Here is a 6,427-nt window from a genome sequence, read left to right on the forward strand (position 1 = left end):
AATTTAACCACTTATTAATTGAACTGTATTTGCACAGCATATGGGCACTTTAGGTATTGGCACTTTATTAATCTGCACAGTTGTATTTTGCACAGTCCTGGTTTTATTGTTGATTGAATACATTTTTAACTGAACATTTGAAATGTGTTTCCTGTTTGTTGAGCTGGCCACTCAGCTAATTCGTTCCACCTGGAGACAGAAATGTTTAGTGGTAATCAGGATGGGCAATGCAATGTGTAGAATAAGAATGAGTGCAATAGAGACTTCAGTGCAATATGTATAGAAGTGTAAGATAGGTAATGTTGAGTGATGATTGGAATCTTAACAGTCAGTTACTGTTCAAGTGGAGCTGTTCTGTCCAGTATAATTGGGCTGGACTAAGTCAGAATGGCAGAGGGGTGGTTGTGATGTGTTTTAGCGTTGCGGAAAGAGTATTTTGTAGTTCAGTGAGTTTTGATATACTTGGGGGGGGGGGGGGGGGGTTAAGGGTATTTAAGTATTTATGGTGTGTTTGTATTGTATGTATGTTTATTTATGTTATGTTATGCTCTGAGTTAGAATACACCCCTTATAGTGGTATGGTCAAGGCTGTCTCATTAGCTAGCTGAGCATAAAAAGCTGTCAGTTGCCACTGTGGACGAGAGGTCTGTTGAGGGTGAAGACCAACTGTGATGTTCATGCCCTGTATGTATTGTCTCTGGTGAATACAAACACCTTCTGGTTGCAACCTACTACATGGCTCTGTACTGATTTCCAGCCGCTAAAAGGCACATTCTCGCAGGGACTATATAACAATGTGAACAATACAGCGTGTGCATCAATATAAAGAGTGCACACTCACTTACAAATTTGCAGGCAGCAGACAGAGTTGCATTTTGTGTACACGCACGCCTGTGTCTTTTGACCGTCTGTGAACCCAGGGAGGGTACGTCCGTCCAGAGAGGAGGAGGACTAGATGGAGAGAGTAGGAACATAAAGGGCAGATGCTCTGTATTGGAACCCAGCCAGGGTCTTTCTCTCTGCCAGGGAGGATCTGGTCCTTAGCCAACCAACTTTGATTACTGGCGCTCAATCCTTCTCGGAGTTGGGCTGGGTTTGGCACCACATTAAGGCTAAGACTGATTACCACTCAGGAAGAAAGGGGCTAGGGATCTTTAGGACGCAAATTTGCAAATGACAAATTAAATAAAGTGGCCATTCATGCCAGACGTCACCCTTGCTTGCGTACCAATTCTAAAGGTGAACTTTTAGCCTAGTAAACTGGTTCCCAAACCTTTTAGCTCGAGACCTATAGCCATGGCTGACATGACGCTCTAGCTGTAGAATACAACTCTCGTAGACGTATTTATGATTCTGACGTTTTCAAGATGTCACGCGCGTCTGTTATGACAGTCATGTTTCAGGGCTCGCTCGAGACCCAAAAGAGAAATTTGATGTCTCCCCCCTGGGACCCAAACTAGTGAAAATAGTAGATCTACAAGCTCACAGCAGCATGTAGATCGGTTATTTTCACTACTTCTTAAGCATTGTTTTCTAATTAATGGAATTTGTTTGATACATTTTATTTCTTTACGAAATTCTTTTGAAAAATCATTGCATTTGTTTACATTAGCATTTTTGGGGATAGATTTTGTTTTTTAATCATAATTTAAAAAAAAAAGTAGTTAACTAAAAATGTAGGGATATTTACTGGTGACCCATGAAAATGTGTCTGACCCACAAATGGGTCCCGGACCCAGAGTTTGGGAACCAGTGGCCGCTAGTATACGAATGCAGCCATAAAGCACCTGTAGCCTGCTACTCCTGGTTTCTAGTAGGCCTATGTGATCACTGATCTATATCTCTCTCTTTCACTCTCGCTACCCAGCGCGCGCGCGCGCGCGCGCGCGCACACACACACACACACACACACACACACACAACAAACACAGGATCAGGACCAATTTTTTTTTATTTGATCATGCATCATCATCATGGGGATTTTTTTGTTTTCCTCCAGTCAGTCCCTCCTTTCTGATCATGCCCACTCGTGTCAAAAACGTCGGTGTGAGGAGCCTAACAGTTCATTGATGCAGAGATATTCGATGGATGCTGTCGTGTACGATAACGTGCCTTCTTCGCACAAGGCTCCTCCAGGCGTGGAGAAACGCACGCAGCAGCCGCAGCGGTCACGACGCAGCCGCAGCAGCAGATGGAGACTGGCGCTGGTGGTGACCGCGCAGAACCTGCTGGTGGCTCTGTGCCTGGCAGTCACTCTCTATGTGCACTGGAACGCTCCCCAACAGGTGAGTGCTCTGTCCTCCCAATTTGGGTTTTGTTATAATTGATGATTTTTTTTTAAAACTAAGAGTAGACACTACAAATGAAATTGTTTTTCGATTATAATTTTGTTGTGATATATTCAGTGGTGTAAAAAGTGTTTTTTCACTTAAGTAAAAGTAAATCAATACCGCAATGTACAAGTAAAAGTCTGGAATTCAAAATTTACTTAAGTAAAAGTACAAAAGTATTGGTATCAAAATGTACTTAAAGTACCAAAAGTAGAAAGTACTCATTATACAGAATGTCCCATTTCACAACTTTTAAAATGTATACAAATCTTTAAATACAAATCTGAAAATAGCAGATCTACAAGCTCACATTATGGCGACTCATTGTGAGCTTGTAGATCGGCTATTTTTTTTCAAATAGTCAAAGTTTAAATAGGGCTGAAGTGGTTAATGTACGTTTTGTAATAATAATCCAAATCTAATCCAAAGTAAAGTAAGTATACTTACAGTAGTACAATATTTGCCTCTGAGATGTAGTGGTACTAAAGTACTGAAAACTAGTACTAGTACTTTAGTTACTTTACACCACTGGTAATGTTGCTGTCTGTTTGTCCTTCCAATATATATATATATATATATATATATATATATATATATATATATATATATATATATATATATATATATATATATATAGTTTACACTACAAACCAAATAGTTTTTCAATATTTTTTTTGTGATTTATTTTTATCGATTTAGGTTTACTTGGTCACTGCATTAGTTATTGGGTTACTGAACTTTCATGTCCCCCCACCACAAGATATAGACTACTGTACATAGTCACTACACTTACTGTGTAGGCTAAAACCTGTGGATTCAGTATGACACAGCTAGGACACCTCTGCCTGTCAATATGGAAATTCACAAACTGCCTTGTATTGGCTGGGTGAATGTACAGGTGTGAGTTTTTCTTTGTGCTCCAAGTGATACATTAATCTGTTGATTTGTAGTTGCTCAACTGTTCTTTCATTCATACATACGTCATACAGTAGATTCATTCATCTTTGTTCATTCATTTCATTCATTCATTCAAGCGTTCACCCATGCTCTCTGGCAGTGCTTGAATTCACCGAAGACTTGTAGGTTTTGAAGAATGAATAGAACAATCCATTCTGGTGTTCAGTTTACAGCACAGAAAGGGACAAAAATGCAACCCATTTTAAATGCTAGTTAATAATTTCTAGAATATAGAATATGTTGCATATTATAATAATTTTGCCCTCATCCAAACTAATCTAAAACAGTTCAAGACTGTATTTTCGGTTCGATCTTAAAATAATCAGTAGCCAGGAAAGAAAGATAGAACAATAGAACAATATTATGAAATAATTTTACTTTTGGACTTTTTAATGATTCAAGATGGTGCACTCTCTTCAATCAAAAAAATAGTGATAGCTTCAAGTTATATGCTGCGCTATAGGCTCCTTATCAATCTATTTCTCTCTTTCCCACTCTCTCCTCTCTGTCAGACCTTTCAGAAACAGAGCAGCTCGTTTTGAGGATAAAACTATCATAGTGAATTGGCTTGTGTTTTTAAGCCTGCCTTACCATAGGAGGTTTTAATGATGCCTAATGATTATTATCCTCTTGCATTCAGTCACTGCACCTTAAAATGTATAAATAGATAGATAGATATATAGATTATTGATTGTTTAGTGAGCCAAGGTACAGTATACTTATGACGTCATCAAAAAATACTATTCATTCCATAGTGAACAAAAGTTTCATGCCAGGTTAAAGGTTTATTGAGACATCCAACAGCAGGAAACATAATAATAACAGTAGTAGTAGTTTTTTTGCCAGGGTCCCCCATACAAGATTTGTGTTGTTAAAATGTTTCAGAACTCTTCCACAGGATTGTTTTTTTTAAATAGCCGACCTACAAGCTCACAATGCGTTGTGATGTGTATATATGTACTGTATATTGTGTGTGTGTGTGTGTGTGTGTGGAACCAGGAACGTTCCGATGCCAGTGTCACCATGGTTACCAGTTCAGCACCGACGGCAAGACTTGTGTCGGTATGTCTTGTGTGTGTGTCAGTGTGTGTGTGTGTGTGTGTGTGTGTGTGTGTGTGTGTGTGCGTGTGTATACACATACAGTATATACCTTCCCAGTGCCTAACTGTTATGTGTTCTTATGTCTTTCCAGGAGTCCAACAGGCATGAGGGCAAAGGTATCTACATAAGATTTGGACCAATTGGTGAGTCATTTAAGAAATATCTTTATAAACCAAGACAGAGAAAATATAAACTGTGTTGTGTCTTTTATATTACTAGAAGTGTGTTATATAATAGATAGTCCCTCTATCTCACTCTCAGTCATTCGGTTTTCCTTTGCCCTTCCTACAGCTAACATGTATGCTAGCACGGGAGTCGAGCTTGTGCTAGATGGTCAGAATAACAACCAGATGGATGTGAATAACAACAACCAGATCAACATCAAATGTACCGGACCGTACATCTTGTACATGAATGTGTGCTATGAAGGCGTTGAAGGCGTTGGCAACGGGAATCTGAGTCTACAAGTTAAGGGAGCCGACCGCAATTTCACCAGTGATTTCACCATGCATGCACCCACGGCTAAGAAGGAATGTACGGGGCTCCACAAGGTGGTGCACCTCAGTAAGAAGGACAACGCTACTCTGCACTTCATCAGCAATAATCTTCGTATCACCGCCATCGACAATTTGGGCCTCACCTACCTGCTGGGGTCATACTGTTACTTTTGAGTGGGATCACTGTACCGGCCTAAACTTATGAAGAACAACAGTCAGTCCTGAATGGGATGAAGTGAGAACCCCCCCCCCTCCACATTCATATCACATCTGCAGTTCTACAGTAGTAACAGTAGTTACTACTGTAGAATACTCAGGATTCCGTTTGTTATAAAGGACTGGACCATGACTAAGCACAGCTCTCCATTTTGGTACTGGGGTTCCATGACCAGTTTGTATTGTAGATGTCTAAATCAGGGACTAATTTACACCAGAAACTGCAGTTGAAGGCAATTCAGGGTCCCCATGACCGAAAACCTCTGTTCTTAGTAAAATGGAGCTGAGTTTCAACTGTACTTGGACCGTTTTTCCCGTCTACAACAAATGTCGTCGTCAAAAATGGCCCATCTACAAGCTCACAGCGCGTCGTGTAGATCTGCAATTCTTTGGTGAATGTTCCCCCCAGAATAGGCATGCTGGGGTTCTAGTATAAGCTTCTTATTCAACATAATGTTTTTCTATTTTGTTATTCTAATTTACTGTAAATTGTTTTTACTTTTTTACTCTTAAAACATATCTTTCTCATGAATATATTTTGAATTTGTTTTTTCCCCAGTATGACTGCAAGAATATTTAAACAATTGAACAATTACTATCTAGCTTTATTGTTATGTGTGGAGGCTTTTCAAATTCATCACACTGAGTCTAATGGAGATGAAAGAAGGAGATGAACGTATTTCAGAAAATATATGCATTGTATGTTGCCTCATTGTCTGTCTGCTGCCATGAGTTCATAGTACGTATATAATTGTGTGCGTGTGTGCGTACGTGCGTGCGCGCGTGTGTTTATGTCTTCAGACCAAAGCGGATGAATTGATTTGTAAATACTATGTACACATGATGCTATGGTGTCTTCAGAATTTAATTTCCATATTGTAATGGGGATTAAGTATAATACTTCCACAGTATGCTGTAAAGCAAAAAAAAGGGTATGATTTGAGAAACATCTGTTAAGCACTAATGGATTTTGAATTTTGAATGGATATTAAATAAATTACATTTTGTGTCAGAGTTGCCGAAGTTGTATGAATCAAAACTTTTTTTGTTGTTGCAGGAAATACTATTTGTTGTAATTCAGGTACTGAGGTATCTACTGCGTTAGCCTACTGGCAGTGTGCATAAGAAAATTGGTGCTGGTGATTGGTCCAGTGGTTTGCGATATTAGCTCCAGACAAACACAGACAGACACATAGACTGACCCTCTTATAGACAGCCAGCCTCCTGCAGAGCCATGCTGTTAAAAGCAAAACATTTTTGCTCTGCTGCTCAGCACAACAAATGGCAATGGCCCAAACAGCCTGTAAAACTGTTTTACTAATCTTT

This window comes from Gymnoscopelus braueri (assembly GCF_963280865.1).
Source record: "Gymnoscopelus braueri genome assembly, chromosome: 6".
NCBI lineage: Eukaryota > Metazoa > Chordata > Actinopteri > Myctophiformes > Myctophidae > Gymnoscopelus > Gymnoscopelus braueri.